The following is a 25,862-nucleotide window of genomic DNA, read 5'->3' on the forward strand; positions in this document are numbered from 1 at the left end:
GAGCGGGGCTGGCCCTGAAGCAGTGCAGAGGTTGAAGTGGGGCAGATGCAGGCATCTGTGTCCCCCCCCATCGTTCTTGATAGGCAATTTGCTAGTTCTGGAATAAATTTATGAATGAAACTGATGTTATTATAGCATTAGAAGACCAATGTAGAGATTTTTTCTAGACCATACTGATTGTCTTTGTAATGATGATATGTCTTGAGAGTAAAGAGTTATAAATTCCAAAAGATAAGGTAATAAGGTCTTTGACTTTTAATATAATGTTTCATAGTCCTACTAGACCCCTCATTTGTCACAGTTTTCTACATCCTGTTAATCTCAAAGGAAATAAATCATCAGTTTACCACATTGTTTTTTTTCTCATCCACCAATGTATCAGCATGCACTGCACAGTGCAGAAAGCAGGCATGACAGGAATTCTGAATCAAGAAACGTAGACGTTATGCTTTCCCAGATAGCATTCTGACTAATGGCACCATAGGCAACATAGACTTTGTGTTTGCTCCCATCAAACTGAATACATTTATGGGTGGCATCTATAGTTTAAACATAGCATGCTTTTACCTGAACATATAGAGGGGCCCTAAAAGGTATGAAAGATCACGTTAAGTTTAAGGGCATTTATATAGCCTGCTTTTAATGAATGAAATATAGTCATTCAGGTTTAATTCTAAACTCAGACTACTTCCTTGAACATAATACTGACTATGTTATTTTAAAACAGTGGGTGAAATCTTTGCTGTTTTTTTAAATTAATGGCCATATCCACACAACAAACTGACCACACCCATGCATGCCCCATTGTTCTGGGTGTACTTCCTGCTAAACTAGAAACAGTATAGCTACATTTATATGGTATGCTGCTGAATGACAGGAGCAATTAGCCCACTCCATGATGAGTAGCTCTCCTGTGGTGTGATCTTGAAATAGTTATGCTGTTTCTGGTTTAGGAGGCATCCTACCTGGAGCAATATGGTATGCTTGCAGGCTTCACTGTAGGGCATTCAAAGCTGACCACTTAGACATAGCTAATGTGAGCTTTGTTGTTGACTTCAATGAAGTCAATAACAGTTCACACAATATGTTTCATACAATATGTTTTTGTTAATTTTTAAAATGTAATCAAAGAAACAAACAAAAGTAAATCCAATATATGTTTTGGGTTGGTTCATATCAGCTGTCTATATCATCTGACAATACCTTGTAAGTATACATGAATAAAATCATGGATTCCGTATCTGAATACATTATGCATTTTGAACTATACTTTTCTAAGAAGGTATGGGGTATTCACTGCATTTGCAAGGTGTGGATATAGAATTCTTATGACCTGTTTTTATTTATTATTTGCATTACAGACCCATTTAGAGGACCAGAGGTCAGGCATTCTACAGATAAATAGTAAGTCAGAATCTTTGTCCTACAGACTTTGAAATCTATATAAGACAAGACAGATGAAAGTGCCATTTTTTCCAGTTTACAGATTAAATTCACACACATTAAAGCTGTGGTGGGACCAGGACCTTGTTCTCCTGATTTCCAATCCAGTAACTTACATGTAAAACCTTTATAGTCGTATAAACACAATGTCTTCTCGTTTTGTGCTATTTCCATAAAACTGTTCCTTTGGATCAATGACTTCAACCCCTGACAACTAAATCTGCTGTTTTTGTTGTTTTTATTCCCAACTGTGATTGAACCAAAACTGAACATGCAGTCTATGAGCTTCTAAATTAGGGATTGGCAACGTTTTTGGTGGGAGTGCTAAAAACACTCGCACTTCGATTTGGTATGCCAGAGGCAGACACTGGGGGAATCTCAAGGGGCCCACTCCTCATTGCTGATGGTAGGTGCATGCACACTTCCAGTGGGAAAGCATGGGAGGGACAGGGGTTGCACTGCCTGGTCCCTTCCCCACCATGTGCCCTGAGTTGTGTGTGCACCGACCACCAGCATGGAGCTGGTGCTAGGGCTCTGGACTCTGGTGTAGCTGTTTGCAGCCTGCCTGCCACCTGCTGCAGCTGCCCAGAGCCTGAGCTGGCTGTGGCAAGTACCTGAGAAGCTGCAAACAGCTGCACTGGGCTATGGAGCCCTGGCCAGACTTTGTGGCTGCTACACACACGCTTTAGGGTGCCCAGCTGGGAAGGGGCATGGGGCAGAACAACCCCAGCCCCTCTCCCGCCATCCAGAGCCCAGTGAAGTTGACTGCAGCCTCTGGCTTCCTGCCATAATCATCCTGGGCAGCTGCTGAATGCCATGGAGCCCAGGCTATTTACAAAAGGGCTTGCAGGGCTTTGCTCATCCGTGGCGTGCTGAACACAATGGCCTGGTGTATGATGCTCTGGCAGGGTGCCGGGGGTTGCCGGCCACTCACTAGTCGTATTGATTTTAAAGAAGAAAAGTAAGCAGGTAGACACTTAGCAACAATTAAGTATGAGAGGTATTCCATAAAGCTTTTGTTTATATAATTGTTCATTTTTCCTTAGTAAACCTTATATGTAATCAATCTTGTAGGAATCCATATTTTTTTCATATCATGTTTTTAAGGCACTAGAGTTCCACAGCTGGAAAATTAGGACACTGTTAGCATATAAATTGAAGAGGATCCAGAATGTCAAACAATTATATCTCCCATTTGTTTAACTGTTATCACCTTAAGCCATAAAATGTCAACTAAAAACAGAAACTCTTTTCCTCTCATCAAATATTCTGCAGTGATGCAAAGCTCAATCTTATATAGTACACCAAGCTTTAAATATGAATTCATTTGTTGAAATTAACTCTGAAAAGCTAATGAAAAAATCTGGTCATAATCATGAATGATACATCACATCATTACAATTGCCAATCTTAAATTATTCAAACAACTTTTTAATATGCTTCTGACTGGTTCTCCCTAGAAATTCTTTTAGCTCAATTTATTCCTAGCATTTTACAGCCACAGTTCTCTACAATATAGAACCCATTTTCACAACTAAAAGGCCAATGGATTTTGACAGCATAACACTTCACTGCACCATCTAACTCTATCAGCTGAACTTGAAGCCATTCGTCTTCTTATGACCATCTCTCAAAAAAGCTATCAAACATAGCTATAGAATGAATGCAATTATTTGTGCCTGTGATTTTAATTTTGCTTCTGTCTGAAAAGGAGAAGATTAAAAAGTTGGGTGGTATTGGTGTTAAGAATTTACTGTTCAATGAGGGCCCTTTTTTTTTCTAAAAATTGAGACCTTATTAGCTCTTCAGGTCATAGACAAATGGTCATGTAGAGGAAATAAGAATGTGGGCATGTTTAGAATTCTGCAGATATTACCAGGATTTCTTGTGGGCAGAATAGGCCAGGCAGGTTGCACAGTTATGGCTAATATTAGTAAGCTGCAGAGGAAAAACTGTCACTTCTACTTGCTCTCTCATCTGTAATGAAAATTCAGGAATATATGTGAGTTGCATTAATGAATTTAGTATAATGGATACACTATACATTCAGTCAGAAACCTGAATAAATCTCATATTACAGAAGTACAAAGAATTAATCTTTTTTCCATTGTGGTCATATAAGTTTAATTATTGGCATCAGTATGAGTAAGGCAGGACTCTGAACATGTATTGATTGTAATGAAAACATTCTAAAACTAGCTTGCATTATAATTCTATATCATGGACACAATCTAGCTCTTGCTGAAGCTGGGGAGAGATTTGTCACTGACCTGAATAGGAGCATTTTGGGTCCTCTATCTTTCTTTTATTTCAAATGTAAAAAAAATGCTATAAAAATATATGCTGTTTCCTCCATTTGTTGGCAGAAGTTAAGGTACTATCTTTTTTTGTGTACTCCAATAAATAATCCTGTATTGACCTAGTATATTGGTAAGTCCACTTGCCCTAGTTTGCAGATATTAGCTAAAGCTTCAAGATATTGTATTCATTTGTTGCTGCTAGAAGAAAACATTTTAAAAACTTAAGTATTATCCCACCATTGTTCAACACTGGGTTAAATAATTCATGATATGTTTCAGTGTTTAAATTATACCTCCATGTGTCAAGATTCATTTAAATGTAGTTGCAGCAGCTGGTTAATATCTATGGTTCATAATTTCACTAATAAATAGCTCTTTAAAATGGAACCTTTGAATTCTGTGTAGGTTCAGGAATGTTATTAAAGAACATGCTGATTTGCCTTTCTTGAATCCATTGCTAACTTCCTCCCAGAGTAGCTAATTACTGAAGATGAATGTTCATTAAATATTCTCCCCACAAGCCATCTTCTCCTCCTGATGGTTTGAACTAAGAGAATTTTTGTTATAGTCATTTGCTTCCACTTTTACAATTATTTAAGACTGAAAAACAGGACAGAAAGGTCAGTTTTCAAAACAAAACAGTCCCTTCTGATAAGCATGCCTGGCAGCAAATGGCTTATTATAAGACAGAAAACTCTAAACAAGAGGATATCCACTGATATGGAGTACACTGATTGTTTGCAAAGAATATCCAGCCTGGCACTTAATATGGTAATATTAAAATTTGGGTATAATGTGTGTATATGACATGTTTAAATTTGAATTTTAAATATATTTTGTTATGTTTAGATACACAGGGCATGTCTACATGAGATGCTAACTGCATAGTAGCCTAATAATATTGTGCAGTAACGTGTCACAGCACAAACAATGCTAATATGCTACTGCGCAGTATTATACAAGTGCTAAAATTAATGCACAAGAACTATGATACATTAATGAACTTGTAGATGTGCCCAAATACGTATTTATAAATAAATAATATACTGTGTGTATATGTATTTGTATATAATGTATCTATAAATAAAATATATTTAAAATCCAAATGCTTTAGAATATTAATGTATTCTGCACATGATTTGCATTCCTACTATACAATTTATAAATATAAATATTGAAACAAAACCACTATGCATAATTACTGTGGACATTAATTGTTAAAATGTATCACAAAACAAACTGAATTTCATGAGGACTATATTAAAATAATATAAAAATAGCCAAGAGGGTTGCTGTAGTTAAGTGATAGCTGCCATGTATATTATAAACCTATTTTTGTGAAGTTATGTTTCAGCTTTATTAATTTGTGAAACCTTGACATATAATTTGTCAGCCCATATGAAAATGTTCAAAAGAAAAATGTATTTACTCAGTTTAATAAACATACAAATATACAATGGACAAAAAGAAGTTCTTGGTGCCTTCAGTCAAGTAAATTTTAATTTGTCACAATGAAATTGAAACTGGCTTTTTAAAAAAAAATAGACATGTAGGAATTGTACTTAGTGCTGATAGTGGAGCTGTTTTGATTTTAAAATAGCTGTATGTAAGATTGTCTGCTTGCTTATTTGTATCCAAAGAGTCTTTTTTACATTTTAGAAAGGAGTCATTCCATGTGAAGAAGTTTCTTGCTGATAAAAGTCTAAATACTGTAGAAAGAATGCTCCTTTATATAGCCATGGTGCATCCTTTGCCCAGTCCTAGCTCTCACACCTTAAAAAGGACATAGAACAAATAGAGAAGGAACACAGAAAGATGTTTAACAGTATGGTGAAGCTTCCATATGAGGAGAGACTAAAGAGGCTAAGCCCATTCAGTTTAGAAAACAGATACTTGTAGGGGGACCTTATAAGGGGTTATGAAATACTAAATGGCAAAGAGAAAGCAAATAGAGATTTATTATTATCTTTCACAATACAAGCAGTAGGAGTCACAAAATGAAAGTTGTAAGTAGAAAGCTAAAAGTGAATAAAAGGAAGTTCTCTCTCACATAGTATGTAGCTGAAGTGTGAAGCTCATTGCCACCAGATGTTGTAGAAACTGACTTTTTAGCCAGAGTTGGAAAAGGGATTGGACAAGTTCTTGGAGGAGAGGGGCATCAGTAGCTATTAAGCATGGGAGTTAGGGATACGGCCTCTGAACCAGAACTTCCTAGACCTAAAATCATGGAGGCAGCAAGTGAGAGTAACAGTGAAAAAAGATCCTAGCCATACCCAGTTCACTTTCTCTCTCAGTTTTTACTCTCTGCCACTGTGACACAAGATAAGAGGCAAGATGCACCTATTATATAGTGTAATTTATGCCCAATCCACTTGCAACTGGATAAAAGGCAGGGATTAAGGGACAGCTTTCATGGTAAATGATAATACAAATTGCAGTGTCCTCTGGTACCCTGAAGCCAATAGCCTTCACTTACAGATAGATGAAAGCAAAGTAGAGTGACACCTTGGAGACTGACTAGTTCAGAAAGGCATAAGGTTGTGTGACAGTCACCTCCTACAAAAGTGTATGCCTCCCTGAACCAGTGTCTTATGCTGACTTCACATGAATAAGGCTAACTATCTCTCACCTCTCTCATATGGTTAGAAGTCATAGACCAATGGATTCCTGCCATGTGTCCTGACCTCTAATGAAATGTGATACATGCTGTAACAGGGTGGTCCGCCCCCATAAGAAAGGGGCAACCAGCCCTAAGGCTGTTCAGGCAGGGGGCCGGGCATTCTGCTAATGAAAGAATGTTCCACTGGAAGCTTAAAACCCCAGAGAAGCGAGCAGAAGGGGAAAAGCTATGAGGGAAGAAGAGAGGCCAGGCTACTACGCTGGAGAACACCAGAGTGGAAAGTAGCTCTTTTCCTAATGTCTGGGGAGGACTGAGGTTTTTTTCTTTTTTCTGTTAGAGCTTAAAATTTGTTTGGTGGGAATTTAATAGCTTGAGAAACCAATAGCAGAACAGACTGGCTTCCAAAAAGTAGCAGGAAGAAGGACCTGCCCACACTAACCTGGAATAATAGTGGGGAGGAATACATTTTCCATTTGTGGCAATAATAAGATTCTCCCTTACATTCCCTATGTTCTTAACGTGCACACATCCAATTGTTTTACTCCGTGAGAGAGAAGGCCACAACCCTTGACTTTTGGAGTCTTCAACAGATTCATGAGCAGGAAGGAATGAGCATATGCCTGCGCTGAATCAGGCTTGGGAATTGGACACCCAGCAGAATATAAAAGTTTTCTATTGGATGATGGAAGGCAGAGTAGATTTACATTTTACAGATTAACCAAAGTGTGGGTGTGTAGTATGTGTATAGCATAAACTTCCATGCTGTGAAAAGATAGCAGAAAGCAGAATATAAGTTGGAGAGAGAAAGGAGAATACAAAAGACCAGGGAGAGGGAAGGGTGGGGGCAGTTCTGGGAGACAAATGGTAAACCCATAGGAAAAAAGGTGTCATCATGGCACTGGCAGACTTTCAGGCCCTTTCTCCAACTCATGGTGCTTTACATAAAGTATCATGAGTTAGAGATGTTTGCCTGTTGGGTGGGGGTGAGGGAGAGGCAGAAATCAAGCGCGCCTCCCCCCCACCCAAGCTTCAGGGCTATCAGCGAGAAGGGCAGGGGAAGCCAGCATCAGCCAGCTGGGGTTTGCCTGGCTGCAGCTGGGGTGGGGTTAATTGGAGACCCCCACCTTATGGGCCCAGCCAAGCTCTCCCAATACCTAGCCACAGGATGTGGGGACAGGTTGTGAGGAGGGAGGGCTCTGACCACTCCCACCCCCACTCCAGCTCAGGCCAGGCGAACCCCAGCCAGTAGCTCATTGCTTTCCCTTCTCCCCTCTCTTCACAATAGTAGTGGTACTACAGTAGTTGCATCAGCCCAGCCCTGATCATGTGAAAAATTAACCCTAGGGAACACAAGTTCCCTAAAGCAGAACACCTTCATCTGATACCTCATTTGAGGAGGGTTAATTTTTTGCACAGTCATCTACTTCAAAAGCACTCTACAGCTGTGCATGTGTCCCACAGCATGTCTGTAGAGAGCTATCAGGGGTGCAATGGTGGGAAAAATGTAACTTTTGTTTCTGCCCAAAAACTAATTGAGGTAATTGGATAAGAATCCATAATCCCTGTTTAAGCCACACTTAAAACAATCTTGTCTGTGGATGATTTCTTGTTCCACAATTTCCCATTCAAATCAGTTTGCTCTCTAAGAACAGACACCATGAGGTCAGCAATGGTATGTCCATGGAGCTTGCAGTATTCTGCTACAGGCTTGCAAGTCTTTCTACAGCTGATGTTAGAGTTCTTTCTGTTATGTAGTAATGTTAACTACTGAACTTAATTAAGCAAATGAGGGTGTTACTCAGGGAAATCCCAGGGAAAGGATTTTTAAGGCAGTGGGTGACTCTAAGCAGGGTGTTTGTTCGCTTGCATCCCAGTGCTACCCCACCACAAGTACAAATAGACTCCTTAATGAACTCAAAGCTTAAGAATGTATTAATATTAACAGACAACAATAACAACAACATGATTGTATACAGGAGATCTTTTACAATAGTGTACAGAGAAAGAACAGTAAGAGAGAAAACAGAATGCAGACCCTCAGCCCGTGTACTCCAAATAATGTTGCAACTTGTGCTAACACAGACAGCTTAGCTGTCAAGCAGTATACTTTCAGTGAGAACTATATGAATTCACTCACCTTCCTTGGAGACTTTCCCCTCTTTAGGGTACTCTTTCTCCTTTTGTCAAGGGCACAGGTGATATGTTACAATAAGAGTGCTGGCCCAGTGGCACCGGTCCTGGTCAATGGTCAAATGCCAAAGTGATCACTGGAGGGCCTTACTCTACTCAGGAAACACACAACTCCAATCACTCCACAGACACTAGACACTCACAGAACACCCTTGATCTCACAGTCTCAAACTCAGTAACTCACACCTCAGATACACGCACCAGATGAATCCATACAAACACAAACAGAACCCACTCAAACTCAGTAGGGCAAAGCTCAGGCCCTTTTATATCTCAAAATCACACCACATTCACAGTCCAATCATATCTCTAAGGCACATGTCACTCAACTGCTCATCCAACTGCTGCATCTGTCAATCAGCACATTGAAACAAACATCAATCTTCACACTTCAGACCAATCATTATCCATCTTGCCTCAGGAGATAGTGGTCACCTTTTTGGCCCCAAAATCCCTGTTATCAGGTCTTCGCTGTGCATGCTTAATATATGCAACTATATTAGTACCTCTTTAGAGGTGGAAAGTTCCTTGTTTCTCAAACCTTCAGACTCTTGCCCTACTGTGCATGTACAGAACTCAACATTATATGACTTTTCAGATAGGCCAGGGCATGTATCAGCACCATGTACTCTACAGTAGTCACTGAGTCCATCCAATATAGAGATCAAAGAGGCACTGTAAGCAGATTATGGCATATATGTCATTTTGTCCAGTGAAGATGTCTGTATTCATGTTGTGACACAGAAGGCATTTGGATCTATTACAAGCCCTGATGCCTAGTGCCTCCTGACCGGGGGTTAGGTAGCCTGTTGATTGAGAGACAACATTTGGGGGTGGGAAGCAGTATCCTAACTACATTGTCTTGCCTTGTCTTTTTGTTTCTGTTTCCATTTTTCTCAGCATTTTCTTTTTTTTCCCCTTTTTCTTTCTTTGAGTAGACAACCTCAGAAGGGAAGTGCATTGATAGACACAACTTCCGCTGTGAATGCCTTGTGGATCACAAGAATAAAAGATACAAATGTTTTGGCCAGCTGTATCTCTTGACAATATTTCTGAAATAAATTGTGTGCATGGCCGTCACATTTCAGGGAAGAGGAGAAGAGATCTTCTATGGTTCAGTAGAATAATGACAGGTAAGAAGAAACTGGCCAGAACTTGCACACTATTTGTCAACTATGTAAAGAGCCAATTAAATTGCTTCAAGATGCAGTTCAATAAGCTTATAGGATGTATAGTATGATAGAGTTGTTCTTGGACTAGTAATCTGTTTCTATGCTATGGGGATTCATGTATTCCTCAAAAATCTCTATCTCTGTATGTGGATGGTGTCTGGTGATTCCCTGTTTTGCTGTATTTCAGGGCATTTTCTGGTTTCCTTATAGGGGAAAGGAATACTGCTTTATTTGGTGTCTGTTTTCTCAGAAATGTTAGACATCTGCCACAGCTTAAGGGGGGAATTTGACTTAGTGTGCTGTTGTGCCCACAGGTACTTAGAAACCTTTCAAAGTTTCTGGAGGGTTTTGCTTATGTATTTACGATAACATTTGGGGGATCAGGAAGGATTTTTTCCTTAAAATCAGAATAACAAGGACTCTAAGTTTTTTGTCTGCCTTTGAAATGTGGGGAATACATGCATGAAGTTAGGGTGATGAGGAAATGTAGCCTTTACCTGTTTGGACAATCAGGCACCTTATTCCCTGCAAGCAATATGTTTATCAGGAAATTCTTGATCAGCCCCCTTATATATAAGGCATGTTGCAGATGTGAGCAGCATAATAGACTAGTCCTAGAGGAACAGAATCCAGCTAGGGAGACACTAAGGTGGAGTGAGACATGGATCTTTACTTAACCTATTTTAAATAACATATATCCTATTAAATATGCTTAATGTAAGTATAAGAACCAATGCAGACTTAGCTAGGGAGACTACTATCCTGAGGGCACAATAGAACAGGAACCTGTTGGCAAATATTGTGCTTCTGATTCCTACAGCCTGGAGGAAGCATTTCTTTACCAGAACATGTTCATGCATAGATATACACAAGTAATTGTGTTTTAGGACTTTGAAGAAATCATTTCTATACGAGTTTCCTATAGAAGAATTATACTTCCTTTATTAAATTATGTTTCCACAATCAATACAACTTATTTAGTTACAGACTTACTAATAGATTTGAAGCAAAATTCCAAAGTGCAGTTTGAGATTAACTCTTAAATTTCCTGACTCTTGTGTAAGACTGATTCTGTTATATAAGAAACCTATTATAAGAACAGGATCATTCTCAAGGGCTGTTGGGGTTTAATGCTCAGAGGTAGCAAAGAGGACTGTGCTGCCTTTCCCTTGAGGCAAACTAAATGGCAGATACATTGAGGAATGGTTTAATAAAAGGTAGTAAAGGTCTTCTGTCTTTCTCCTTTATGGCCTTCCCTAAGTCCAAGGGGATGCACAGTGGTCTGCCTCATTATTCTGGAGGCCTACACCAGTGATCAGGACCTATCAAGGAGTTTGCAGGATCTGCTACTATGTTCTTTCCTCTGTGCTGAAGCCTAGGAAGATCAAAGTACTAGAAAGACAACAGCATTGCTACAGGCAGCCAAGTGGTAAAGGAAGTTCTAACACAGTTCAAACAAGTTTGTGGCTAAGCAACACAGGATAGGTGCAAGATGTTTTGGCTTATGCAGGTATAATAAACTGGATAATTAGCTTTCTTCATTTTCTCCCTGCCCTCTCCTATTCCTTGTGTCTGTATACTTGATGAAATTCCTGAAGACATTCACAGTTAGGAAGTATATTTGTGTGGAGAATCAGTCTGATTCCTGTTTCTAATCAAAGTTTCAGTCCTTTTCTTTATTTTTTTGCCAAATCTCCAGCCTTACTTGAGGCGCACCAGTTATTGATTGTAATGAAGAAAGACAAGAACAAGCGTTAAGAATGATAGTGTCTGGTATAGACTAAAGAATGATAGTGTCTGGTATAGACTAGTTCTAAACATGAAATAGCTCAGTACATTGCAACTGAATATTCTTACAATTAACAGAACCAGGGAGGTTTGGTGGGTGGCTTCTGTTCTTTTCTCTCCCTTCAACTCAGAGTCACTGTCATGCTGAAGTTTGCAGAACAAAGAGGCTTCTCAAGCATTGCTGATTTAAAATTGAATCAGCTTTTAAGTCACCATCTGGTGCATCAGCTAAATCTTAGAAATGCCTGGCTAAAGAAAAAAAAAATATCTCTAAGAATCCTGAAACCTTCCAATCAATATTTGTTTCTCTTACTGTAGGCTAGATTGAGGCTTTCTGATTCAGAACTTGGCATGAGACCACCATAAAATGCTCTTAGCAATTTGAGCTAGACTCTTACAGCCTTCGTTCAGCCACACAGGAGCAAAGCTCATCCTCCCTCTGCATTTATTCCTATTATCATTTGTTCCTATTCGCTTCTTAGCTACACTTGAAAGTTCACATTAGTGTGTGAATTTAAGGCACCAAAGGTAACCTGAACATTCAAAAATAAGAGCGTTTACACATGGTGTTTTTTAAAAAGAGACTGTATACATAAAAGCTTTCCATTTACTATTTCACTTCTAGAGAAGGGGAAAATTGGGATTTTCATTGACCTCCCTGCTGCTGGTAGAGAGAAAGAAAACAGGAAGAGGCTTGTCTTCATCTTTCCTACTCCAGCCAGCTGCCCAGATTACTAGTTGGTACACCTGAAGGAGTAAGGAAATATATTTCATGAAAAGAGGTAATGCAGATTACTCTCCAGAGCAAGACAGTAGCAGGAAAGGAACAGTGATACTGAGACACAAATTTCCTTTCTGTTCTTCAACGGGCATAGTGTAATGTAAAGTTGTAATCTTGCACTGTGGGAGATGTCACAGTTTAAGCAACAGGATCAGATATAGCTGTCGTGAGCGGATGCCACTTCAATTTAAAGTCAGTGAGAGTGATCTTATTTTACACCAGGGCTGAGCTGAATCTAACAGGTGATCTAGGAGTTAATTAGAGATTCCAAATTAGCCTAACTAGTAATGTAAACTCAATGCCTTTTAGTTTTTCTAAATGAATAGAATCTTTTATGCCATAAATAGTCCCAGTTAAACTGCTTAGATCTCTTTGGGCCTTATGTGATCATTTTGGTTGGCTCCTGCAGCTCTTAACACCTGGAGTGTCCGCACATTAACACCTGAAAGTAGTTTTAAGCACTTGTTATGTGGCTCAAAGTTACACCACTACAGGGCAGGGTACACCCCAGAGCTCCACTCACTGCCCTCCCCCCCACCCCCCACCCCTAGCTTACTCATGGCTGCCCCCACTGTCTATCCTGGGAGAGCAGGCAAGGAAGGGTTAACCTGCTTGCCTGACTGCCACTGCCAGACTACTGCTCTTCTCCAGGCTGAATCAGCCCAGAGAGCGGCAGTAGCAATGAGCAGTGACAAGTACAAAGCTACAATGGGCAAAGGGAGAGGTGGGGAGCTCCAGGGCCAGGAGAGGGCAGAAGGGAACTCTGAGGGGCAGGGTGGGAGCTCTGGGAGTAAGAGGAGGAAGCAGGGGAATGCTGGGGGGTAAGAAGAAGTATCTAATGGGAGTGAGTGGTCCAAACTCCAGCGAGCACTAATGCTAATCAACATATGTGCAGCTCACAGTGTAAGGTGTGAAAAGGTCCCTAACGTAATATGATGGTACCTAACATAAGGGTAGCAGAATACAGGCCCATGTTTGGACAACAGTTCCTTGTTGCTCAAAGCAACAAATAAGAATGGAATTGTGCTTCAAGTCATTACAATTCATCATTGCATATCTTCTTGTCCTCTGTTATATTAACTCATATTGCATGTCACAAGATCTCACATCTTAACATCTGACCAAAAGCTGTACAAACTATTCCTGTCAGGCATGCTTGGAAGATGGGAAGTACTGAAATTATGTGAGTAATGATATAAGAACAGAGGTAGAGGAGAAAAGTAAATAAAAAATGAAAATAAATAAATAAGCAAAAGGTCAGTGTGCATCTATACTTTGTTATATGAGCAGAAAAAGTGTTTCTCTCTCTAAGTCTTATCAGAAAAATATATCAAGAGATTTAATTTAAACAAAAAAGATATATGATTTTTGGTTGCATTCATTTTAAGGCCAGGTTTCCTCTAGTTTTGCCTTGGAATAGTTATGTCAATTAGGCAGGTATGATTTTTGCTGCTGTTGGCAGTGCTTTCTTTGACCACCTCCAAATGAGCATGGCTGTGTGGTATGTGGGGCAGCAGACACATCTGTGGCACCGCACACCATACATTCAGGTGTTCTCCATGCTGCAAGATAGCAGTGCAAATGTTTTTTTTTTACCCTGGGAGATCCAGGGGTCAAAAAACCCATGGATCCCCTTCCCCCAAACCCTCCCCCCCCCAACAGCCAGGCAGTGCATACAGGGACAGTGTGTGTTGTCCAAAACCAGCACCTTGCCAGCTAGAGCCAGGCTCTGGCTGCTGGCAAGGCTCCAAGTTACAGGATTGTCACTGCTGCAGCTCCAGGAGGCCCCCACCACCCCAGATAAAGCTTCTGGGGTCAGCCCAGTGCTGGCCCCAGCCTATTCTACCTTACTTAGGGTAATCTGCCATGCACCACAGAGTGTGTAGCACAGGTGTTTTCTGGGGACAAGTAGCAGCAGCACAAGGTGTGCCACTGCTAGTTCTCCCCAGGGAACCAAACTTCCATGCTTATGTGGATGCAGCCTTTTTGTTTTATTTTATTCTTGCACTGAAGTAGTTATCAATGCAATTTTACTGATATAAACTTGCAAGAATATCAGTATAGCTTATTCCAATTCTATTTTGACTGATATTTTCCTTAATGCAATACAAAAAACAGATATATCAACTATATATGAACTATGTGCATGTCTTTCACAAAAAATTAATAATGAAAGTGGGAAAGGAGGGAAGTGGTTGATACAGAACAAAGAAAAATGAAGTGAGCAAGGACTAATATTTTAATTAGAAAATATTTTAAGAACCTAAGCTATACTAAACTTTTCCAAGAAGTAAGCCTTATAAACATGACCCTCTCCTGAGATGCCACCTGTGACATCTCATCGTACCAGTTTTCAACCTTTGGAGATGTCCTAAGCTTATTCCAATTCTAATATGAGTGTAGATCTTCGTATGTAAAACACCTTTTTACTAATTTAGCTGTGTTCATGGGTGGATGACAGGGAGTGGACTGTGGCCAAGAGGGGACCATGTGCTTCTTGAAATACACTTATACAGTTGGTGTGGTATAACTTTTTTTGTGTGTAGACTAGCCAGAAGGCCCCTTTCTGCCAGAGTGGTGTAAACTACTCTTACGGGCATGTAGGTTTTAGCCATATTGGTCTAAAGACATAGGCAGACACGGTTCTTTGGGTGAATCTGATTTCTTTTATTAGACCAACTTAAAACAGTTCTTAGAACTCAAGTGTTTTTGGGCTCCAGGAAACAAGAAGCATTTTTAAAATTTCTCTGCTGTAGTTCAGTTTTACTCTATTAGGATGACAAGAAATAGTGTTTTCAAATTTAATATAGTACATTCATGTGGGTAGGGATTGAGAGTGATGATATAGTTTTAAGTAGCAAGTCTCTTTTACATCACACAGCCAGACTGGGGGTCAAGAGCCAGGCCAGAGACTGTAGGGGAAGTCCAGAGCTGAAGCCTGAGAAAAAGACAAAAAACAAAGTCAGGAGCTCAAGAATCAGGAGGCTTACCACAGTGGACTAATACAGAACTGTTGACTGTCCTGGAAACCCATGGCCCTAGCTGGTAGGCAGCATTCCCAGCAGCCAATTAAGCTTGCTGGTTGTAAACTGGGGTAGAGTTTATTAGCTGAGGGTTTACTGCAGGTGTGGCTGCTGAGGCACTTGGTGCAGGCTGATCTGCCTGATCAGAGTCCCTGGGGTCATGGGAGGGTTGTGTTTTTCACCAGATCCTTACTTTAATTACAGCTATGGTGTAGATGGGTACTTTGTTGTATTATTTACCTTATGAACATAATGATCCACTGGGCACCTATACACGTGCAGTGAGGCTGCTCTGACATACTGTAATTACAGTGCATCAGAGAAGACTTGATTATTCTTGATTATAATCAAGTCTTCTGGAGCATTGTAATTATTACGCTCCAGCAGAGTCCAGCGTCACATGATTCAGCATCTTAACTAAAGCTCATTCAATAAGCTTTATTTAAAGTGCCCCTGCTGCCATTTTTCAGTGTGGGGACATGTGATGCTCCAGGTGCTTTAATTAGAGTGGTTCTGATTGCTGCTTTACTTAAAGCACCCCTCTCCCCAGAGCACATGTATAAACACCTAGTTTGACCATTAAACAACAAATATGATCCTATTTCTAAATGTACATATTTAAAATGTCTTCGAACGTTTCTATAGCCAAAACAGAAGGAAGCCATTAGAAATGAACTAATAACATGTTGGGTTCATTCAGGGAGTCTCACTTTCTGGATTTATAAATTAAAAATCTAGTCATCTCATTAAAACAGCACTACTTGAACAAATAAAATATGCATAGAACTCTGATGTGCTAAAGTGGCTATAACTACTATGCATCTTGGTTTTAAGGCTGCCTCTTGAAATTCATTTAAATATTCCTACTCCCTACATCAAAATGTTTTCTTTTAGGCATCATCACATTGGAAGTTCTAAAAGGAAGAAATACATCTGTTGTTTGAATGATGAGTAGTTCAGCATGCTATAGAATTTCCATAATGATAGCAATTAAATGCATTATATATATTTTGGATGAAGTTTTGTTCTTACATTGACTTTTTAAGGTGAAAAGGGAACTTAGCAAATAAATTTAGCTACAGTAGGAAGGTATGAAAATAAATTACATAAAATAACTAAGCATCAAACATATAACCATAACAAATACATACATCTAAATACAGAACCAAAATTATAACGTAAATCTTGATAATATTTAAAGATTGCAAAATTAAAACATGGCTCTCTGCAAAAGTCTACATCCATTATCATTTTGTGTGTTCTATGACAACCTTTATAAAATAGCTAGCTGCATTTGCTTGCCATCATTAGCATGACATTTTCACACCAGTGTTACTCTCTAGGTTGTAAATTTACAGTTCTGCTCATTTTCATCATTGTTCCAAGTACTAAATTTATAATATTTCTGAACTTTGTGCATTTCATTTTCTCTTTCTATTCTGGTCTTATTTTTGCATCTAGGATTGTTTTAGTGTCCCATAGTAGCAAGGCTGTTGTCAATATTGTCTTTTTGGCTACTGGCCCCTAAAATTTACCACTCAGTTTTTACTCAGCAGTTGTTGTCAATTACCCTTTTGTAAAAATAAGTAACTTAAATCAAAGTACTCATTATTTCATTGAATTACTCAAGAGAAACAAATGCAACTGGAAGGGAATGGAGGAAAAGGTCCACCTGAATAATTAATTTTGTCACAATTCTCAAATGTTATCTGGGACAGCAGATCTGTGGGCCGGGTTCAAAATCAAGATGTGTTTTTGTAGCAAAACCCCCAGTTTTTTCTTCTTTTTTTTTTCTTTTAAAATGCATTCCCTCCCCCTCCCCAACCATTTCTGACTTTGTCTCTCCCTCTCTATTCCCTATAGATATGTGTAAGTATGCTAAGATGTAGGATAAGCTTTAACATTTTATTTTGGATATTAAGTTTTATTTCTTTCCCCTCTGCAAATAAGTGCCCTACTATTTTGACATAGATATCCACTATTTTATAAGTGATAATGATTATGTTTGTATTGTTTGTTTGTTTTTTTACTGCTTTTATATCGTGTGATTACTGTTTTAGGCCTATATGTGTAAGTTAGCATATGTCAAGTTTCCATCTTGCAATGTCAAGCCTCCATCTTATCCCTATGCCCAGTTGTGTAACCTATGACTCATACTACCCCTCCTATCATAACTTGGTTCCTGAATGAATGGGGATGAATGAGGGTGCTTGAGAGACAATGGCAGTAGGTCTAAAAATAGCTCCTTCTGAATGACCAAACTATCAACACCAATACCTGGACCAATGACCCAGCCCTTGGAACCACCCGCAGCATTCAAGAAACAAAATATAGGCAACCCGCCATTGTGTCAGGCTGCACATGCTCAGTAAGAACACCTGGAACTGTCTGGGACAGGACGGACCTTGCCTGGACAGGCCCTCCCCATAGGAGATCATAGGTAGTTTACCCCATAAAAAGGGATAGTGAAGACTGACTCCTTGGGAATGCCATTTCCATCTGGACCAGCACCATGACACACCACCTATCCACCCCAGAGGCCCTGCCAGCGCCCCCCTCTGGACAACACTGAGCTGGAGGAGACCCTGACTGGCCATCGAGGGCCCACTTTCAGCCTGGGATAGGTAAATATCACCTGCATATTTCCTCCTCCAATTTGGACTCACGCTGTCTCCTCCCAGACTTCAGCCCCTGCACCAAGCCTCTTTAACCCCTGCTGCCACTGTGTGTGTGTGTGTGTGTGTGTGTGTGTGTGTGTGTGTGTGTGTGTGTAGGAAATAATAAGATATTGTGTCACCATCTCCCCTGTTCAATAAAACCACTATCATTTGTAAACCCCAGTTGGGTTGTGTTTTACTGAATCCTGGTCCCTTCACTATCTTAAATTCTGATCTCTGTTTCTCTCTCTCTCTCAGCTCCAGCCACATTTTCCTGATCTCTCAATTTTGTCTCCCCTTTCCTGCCATCTCTCAGCTCTTCTCTGTCCTTTTTTTGCAGGCTCTCAGCCCTGTTGCTTTTCCAGGCTCTCAGCCCTGTTCCCACCATGTTTTGCCCCCTCTCTGTTCCCCTTCTGCAGGATCTCAGGCCTGTTGCTTTCTGCTTTCAATTAACACCAATTAACCTTAACTTACCCCAACTTCCCTCCAGTCTGCTGGTTCTAATCCCAACACTGGCAACTTTCACCCCCTACATTTTCATTCTCTCTTTCTCACCTTATCCTTCCCCCAGGTATCCCAAATACACCAAGCCCATACATAAACACCACAACACCCAAGTTAGGAACTCAGCTGTGTGTATGTGTAAGTGAGTGGTACGTATGTGAACTGATGTACATGTATGTCACTGTGTGCATGATATATGAATTAGTGATCCATGTATGTGTATTGGGTGTGCAGGCATTGGTAATTGATTTGGGTCTAATTTATTTTGGTCAGTATAGTGTGTGTAGGTGCTTGAATTGGTGATAGGTGTGCATTTTCCTAGGCTGGTCATTTTGGATGTGTATGTACCTGAATTGGTTGTGTGTGTGTGTGCACACCTGGTGGGGGTGTATATACCTAGAGTGTGTGTATGCACCTAACTGATTTTTGAGTTTGTGCATGTGCAATTGTACACCATGCCTTCCTGTCTAACAGTGCAATATTGAGATCCTGAGAGTTGGTCTGACCCCACAGGGCAACATTTTGGCTAAACCAGGATTATTGGCAGATGTGCTGGTGGCTTTTCTTTCTTTCCAACCCCTATTTTATAGAAGAGATGCAAGTTAGAACTAAATGAGTCAGGGTTCTGTGGCAACTCTGAATTCTCTCTATATTATCTGGGAGATGATAATGTGCACTCTGGGGGCATGTCCAGGGGCTTCATATTTGGTCCACTGCTAGTTGTCCTCAGGGAATGCCCCTGCATGCAAGCTCTGGCACTTAGCAAGTTGCCCTGTGTGGGTACAGTAGGCTGAAGCCAGAACCTGGGCTGGCCCCAGCAGCCTTAACTGGGGCCCTGAGGGCCTCCTGGGGCTTCAGCAGTGGTGATCTGGGTTCACAGAGCCTGGCTGGGAGCCAGAGTATAGCTCTGGCAAGCCAGGCTTTAGTTTTGGGTGGTGCATGCTGCTGCCGTGTGCAGCATCCTGCTTTTTATTGGCATGCTTTTTTTTTTTTTTTTTTTTTTTTTTGATACTGAGGTTTCCTGGTATCCAATTTTGGCTCTGTGCTGCAAATTTGCAGTGCAGAGAACCGGTTCACATGTGTGAAGGTACATTTTGTGGTGCCTTAAAAAAGCCTTTGTTCTTTGTTCCTAATTTCTGCCTGTTAGTTCCTGATTCCTTGACCAGACTCCAGCCTGGACCATTTGCTCTAGCCTTCCTTGCTACTTCCTGACTTGAGTCCAGACCCCTGTTTTTTTGACAGCTTGCCTTTGTCTCTTAGTTTGGTGATTACCCATATCTTGGTCCTATATGGCTACAAGTGCCTGCTTTGGAGCCCCAGGCTGGTTACTTCAATTCAGATCCCTGCTTCCTTTTCCTGAACTCCATGGTTCATGGTTCTACCCAAGATCAGTATCCACATCTCAATCCCTTACAGACCTAAATCTTCTTATCTTCTCGCTCCAGATCCCTGACTTCTAAGACTAGTTGGAACTTTTGCTTCTTGACTTTTTCTGTTCCTGATCCCCTGTGTTGTGACCTTCACCATTAAGTAACTACATTAATTTGGCATAATACTTCTTTCATATGGTTTATTTCACTAATGCGTCTTGTACCTTATCTCCACTAGCATTTTACAACAGTATAACTGATGCATATTTAATAATAAATATGCTTACCAAATAATAAAACAAACTAAAAAAAACCACATTTGTTTTTCAGCAGAGAAGATAGAATTTCCAATAGGTACAAGGGTTTGGAGGCATCCCTGGCCGCTCTGCTTCTGTTTGTTTAGTTGCCTCCCCAGAAGCTCAACAAGCTCCCTTACCCTAGTCTCAGTATGAGGCAGAGTAGTTAAGATGTTTCAGTTCCTGACACATTGCTTTGAGCTGTTCTTTGTCAATCCCTGTCAACTCAAGTTGCAAATGGGAATCATATTGTTTGGACTGAGGAGTTAAAAATGGCTGGATGTAATGATGATTACAAAGATACTTTTTGTTCTTCTGGCCACAGAAATTGTCCTCCTTTAATTCTGCTAGCCCAAATGGCCATGAGACTCAGATGGGCTTTAGCTTTAAAGCCTACAGGTACATGGTGTTAGTGGTCAAATAAAGTTGGACCTGCCCACAGATCAGGAACAGTAGTGTCAGCTTTAAAATAATTTTAAAATGTAAAACTGTCAAAACCATTTCTTACATTTGCACAGATTTCACTCTCTGTTATGAAGACTTGTAAACAGGTCATGGGCCATTAAGCCCTGTAGTGCTGTTCTTTTTCCAAAACCTTGTTGGCTAGATACCAGTTTCCCCATGGAGAAATGTGTCAGTCATCATAATTAAATATAATTTACACCAGGAGATGTGCTAGTGGGTTATCAGGCAACTTGGTCTCTATGCAGCTGTGGAGTGGTTGGAGGCTGGTGTAGAATGCCTCCTGATGTTCTTGCAGGTTAGCAGGAATCAGAGTATGCAAGGGTAAACAAAAAGGTGGTAACACCAAAAAAGGAAGTGGAAAGAAAGAATATAAGAAGGTATGAGGAGAGACCAGTGATATAGAAGCAGGGACTATGAAATTATCAAGAGGAAGAGACAAATGTAAGAAAGGAGGCAAGGAGAGCCTCAGTTAAAAATACAACATAGACACTGCTTTAGTAACAAAGATCACCATATAACAATACTTTTTTAAAGGAAAAAACAATCAAAGATGAGTAGCAGCCAGCAAAAATGGTAAAAACGTTTACTGTAGCTAAATGTGTTCTGTGCCTGTGATTGTTTCAGTGTGCTGTGTGAAGATTTGGGTATGGAGTAAATGTAAGAGGGAAGGAAATTTGAAGATTCAATACTTTTTTTTTTCCAGTGAGAGGAGTGTAATGAAGCTTATTTCATTATCCATTATCCTTTATATAATTTGCTGGGCTAGGGATAGAAATTATACATACACTCGTATAAGTGATTGGAAACCAGTTTATATGTATAACAGAACAGAAGTTCAGTGCACGTAAACCACTTTCAAATGGCTGGAACCAGTTTAAGATGAACCTGGATGGATGTAGTATCAGACTTAATTGATATAGGTTAAATTGGTTTATTGAACTTCTGTCTCAGATCCTATCCAGATTAAAGTCAACTTAATCCCCCAGAATCTCAGAATGCTTTGCACCTCCCCTGCAGACCTCCCCCCCCCCACCCCCCAAACCTTGCAGGGTGGCTGGGCTAGTCTTAGCCCAAACTGTTTGCTCCTGCTAAGATTCTGTTGTGCCTCTGCAGGCACGTGACTGCATTTCTGAAATCAAAAGTGAATGTCTGTTCACTTGCTTATTGGTTCAATCTACGCAGTTTAGACTAACCTGCAAAGATTGAATTGATTCAGCCACAGGCTTCTTGACTGCCTGTACTTAGCCCTAATGTGTTAAATATAGGAACTGAATATCTTTTGGAACCTTAAAATGACCTATTTCTTTTTTTCCTCCCCCTATCAATTGATTTTCCTTTCTCTATTAGGTTAGCTGAGGGTCTGATCCTATTGGAACTGAACTCTGCCCAGGTCCTCTGCTTGAGCTAGGTGGACCCTCATCTCATTGCAGATACTGCTGGCTAGGATCAAGTCTGTGGATGATCTGGCAGGAACTGCAGCTTGCCCACCCAGCTCAGCTGAAGAAGAGAAAAGAGGGGCCAGGTTCAGCTCAAACAGTAGCACTTGCTAGGTCATGTGGTTAAGGGATTAATAGTACAGCCACAGGATTTTCTCCATTTCAACTGCAGCTGTATTTTCCCTGTGAAAAGATCCTACTTACTGGCATTTGCAAGGAAAGATCCTTTTTACTTCATTCCACCTTTCAAAAACAAGGTGGGTGTCTTATTTAGGGGGGGAGTGGTATCTGAGAAAAATATGGTGTGTATAATAAAGCCTTTGGGGAAATGGACTCTTCTACATATAGTACACATTACAAAGTAGTTTTAACTCTACTTGTGGATGCTGGCAAAACACAGAAATAGGAATAATGAAAATATTACTTATTGCCAGCCATTTTGCAATACTGCATATATTGCTACATATGAACACTTCCATATCATATCATATTGATAAAAAGAGAACATTACAAAGTTAAATCAGGTGTGGTAGCTGTGGTAATTATATATTGTAGGGCCCATGATATAACTGTATAAAACTGGGTACATCCTATTAAATTGGATGCTACAACCTATCAGGTAAATACATTTTTATTATATGCACTAATAATGACAGAATGGTATTATTTACATGGTACCTAGTAATAATGCCTTCAGAACTGATATTAAGATGGACTTTCTCCAGCTCCGCCTACAGAATCTTTCATTTTCCATTTGTCTCTCTGGGCCATCAACTGATCAGTTTTCATCTAAGGTTCTTACTTGGCAAAACAGTTATTCATGAACAGTAGCAGTCTCAAAGCCATGTCAGGGAAACAGTGTATCACCTGGAGGATTTCTAGCAGAATGGTATAAATCAAGTTTAGGCCTCTGGGTTTTTTTCATGAAGCAGCTGCATCACATTCCTCTGAAGCAACTTCTTCCTTTTCATACAATGCTTGGGGCTGTCTTCTCAGTTTCTCTCTCTCAAGTGTGATTGGAATACCCATACCATTTGTGAATGTGACCTGTTTCACATTTTATAAATATGCTGCAGAAGTTCTTCTGGTTTGTTTAGTTACAATAGAGTCAAATACCACATTTAAGGAGCAGAAGAATGGATTTTGATGGCACACACTGCCCCCTCACTGGGGTTCCACCCACCACCCTCACTGGGGCTCTATTGAGGTCATCTACTTCTTGGGGCTCAGATGGCCACAGCCATGCCTGGCCCTAGGGTCTTACACTCCGACACTGCCCCCTTACTAGGGTTCCACACACCACCCCTCACTGCGGCTCCACTGGGGTCTACCACCCTATCCAACTCAGGTGGTCATAGCCCTGCTCAGCCCCCTCTCAGGGCCTCTGCAGCCACAGGACTCATGAAGAGCCTGGGCACAGCTCCAGGTCCCTCCCATGATCTGGGCCCTGCCTCAGGACTTCCATGAGCCTGGACTCCCCCTGTGCAGATTGAATCCACCAGGGATGTGGGGACTGGGGTTTTAAGTGCCCCTCCATGCCTTTTACCAGGGAGGTAACTGGCCTGGCATTTCTGGGGAGCTACCCCACCATGGGTAGCTCCATTAGGCCACCCTTCCTGGCAGGGTCCAGCTTCAAGTCATACCCAGGATGAAAAAGGCTTCCTCCTTCCCCATAGCTTCACCCTTTACCTCCAAGATATTCCAGTAACAGCTCATCCTAATGTTGCCTCCTTGGCTGCTCAACCCAGACTGCTGCCTTTCTAGCCTATGTTTGAAAATGGCCACCACAATCAGCCACCTGGTGGCTGCCTGCTCCAGCTTTTAAAGTGACTGAGCACTAAAGCTGCTCCATCACACTTTGCCTTAGGCATTTATCTTTGTGTTTGCTTCTATTAAACTTCCTCTTTGCACCTCATACTGTTAGGCAGAAGATAGTGCAGGGTGGTACTTCAGTGTGTGAACAAGCTTTTGCCACATTTTGTCTAGTTGTTAATGGATTACTTTATGCCACCAAAACCTAAACCCAAATCAGGCTCATGCAGAAGTTCACTGCTCTAAGGAGCAGTGTGTACAGGCCTTCACCACTTCCAGGAGCTGCACGGGGAAACCAGTGTGAGGTCCCTCCCAGGCCTACAGGTAAAGGCGTGATAAGATCTGATGCCCAATCCACACAATCACACTTCCTGCCAAGCCAGAGGCCTGTTATATACCTATACAGGTTTCCCTTGATTTATGGTTTACATGTGTTCCTGGAGAACAGTGCATAAATTGAATTTGAATAAAGTGAACCCACTTTACAGTGTAACAAATAGGGATAGGTTTCCATGGTGGTGAGGGAGGGAGGAAGTGAAGCTGGGACTAGGGAAGGGGCGGAGGGAGAGGGTGCCGTTCCTGGGTCTGCAAAAGGCAGCAAATCAGAGGGCATAGAGCAGCACTCATGCCAGCCCTGCATGCAGCAGCCCCAGAAGTGGCTGGCACCACATGCAGCTGCTGGGCTGTGCTGTGCTCCACCTGTCCCCACTTACCTCTGCTCCTGGGCTGTGTCATGCCCTGTTGCAGGCAGCTGGTGTTGGCTGCTCCTAGGGCCACTGCAGCCAGGGCTGGGGTGAGTGGGACCATGACCCTTTCCCCTCCTCCCATAGACTTACCTGTTTGGGTGGGGGGACATCTATGCTGATTGCATAAGAGATAATTTACCTCACATATAATGAATTATGGGTCTAAATATGCTCATCACATAGGAGCAAATTCACATATAAAAAAGCCTCATAAAGAGAGAGAAACCTGTATTAGATAAATACTAAAAAATCTGTGACAAACACTGAATCCTGGAAAAAACATTGTTTTAAGTAATATTTTCGGATCAGCTTACCTGTTATAACCTTACGTGTCAGTATATTATAGTGGATAGGTAAGAGGCCATGTCCAGACTAGTGTGGATGTTTAGTTTCCCGGGGCAAGTAGCAGTGGCACATCTTGTGCCGCTGCTACTTGTTGCCGAGGAATGCCTGTGCCACATAGTTTCATAGTTTCATAGTAGCTAGGGTCAGGAGGGACCTGAACAGATGATCTAGCCTGAACCCCTGCCACAGGCAGGAACGAATGCTGGGTTCACAAGACCCCAGACAGGTGATCATCCAAACTCCTCTTGAATTTGCCCAAGGTAGGGGCGAGGACCACTTCCCTGGGAAGTTGGTTCCAGATTTTGGCCACCCTAACTGTAAAATATTGCCTTCTGATCTCCAACCTAAACCTATTCTCCATCATCTTATTACCGTTGTTCTTTGTCACCCCAGGTGGTGCTGGGAAGAAAAGGGCTCTACCTTTTTGCTGTTGATGTCCCCCGATGAGCTTGTAGGCAGCCACTAGGTCTCCAATCAGCCTCCTCTTGCTGAGGCTGAATAGGTTCAGGTCCCTCAGTCTCTCCTCATATGGCCTGTCCTGCTGCCCTCTCACCAAGAGGGTGGCCATCCTCTGAACCCTCTCCAGGCTGGCCACATCCCTTTTGAAGTGTGGCGTCCAGTACTGGACGCAGTACTCCAACTGTGGCCTGACCAAAGTCGCATAGAGGGGGAGTATCACTTCCCTGGACCGGCTTGAGATGCACCTTTGGATGCATGACAAAGTATGGCTGGCTTTGCTGGCTGCGGTCTGGCATTGGGGGCTCATGTTCATCTTGGAGTCAATAATGACTCCAAGATTCCTTTCTGCCTCTGTGCTTTCAAGAAGGGAACTCCCCAGGCTGTATGTATGAAGTGGATGCCTTTTCCCAAGGTGCAGCACCCTGCATTTGTCTACGTTGAACCCCATCCTATTC

General features: G+C 41.2%; 2 long non-coding RNA genes across 3 annotated transcripts in view; one reads left to right on the forward strand and one right to left on the reverse strand.

Annotated features, from left to right (window-relative positions):
- Positions 1 to 25,862, forward strand: part of LOC109280333 (uncharacterized) — a 143,715-nt gene that overhangs the window by 87,670 nt on the left and 30,183 nt on the right. For both annotated transcript variants that reach the window (XR_002086614.2, XR_009459050.1), the window contains exons 4-5: positions 1,362 to 1,404; positions 9,492 to 9,686. This is a non-coding gene — a long non-coding RNA (uncharacterized LOC109280333). The remainder of the gene's footprint in view (positions 1 to 1,361; positions 1,405 to 9,491; positions 9,687 to 25,862) is intronic.
- On the reverse strand, positions 14,927 to 23,840 carry LOC132250138 (uncharacterized). The gene is made up of 3 exons (XR_009461725.1): positions 23,735 to 23,840; positions 22,913 to 23,092; positions 14,927 to 15,232 (listed from the first exon to the last, which is right to left on the reverse strand). It is a non-coding gene; the product is annotated as an uncharacterized LOC132250138 (long non-coding RNA).

This window comes from Alligator mississippiensis, chromosome 1, assembly GCF_030867095.1.
Source record: "Alligator mississippiensis isolate rAllMis1 chromosome 1, rAllMis1, whole genome shotgun sequence".
Classification (NCBI taxonomy): Eukaryota; Metazoa; Chordata; order Crocodylia; family Alligatoridae; genus Alligator; species Alligator mississippiensis.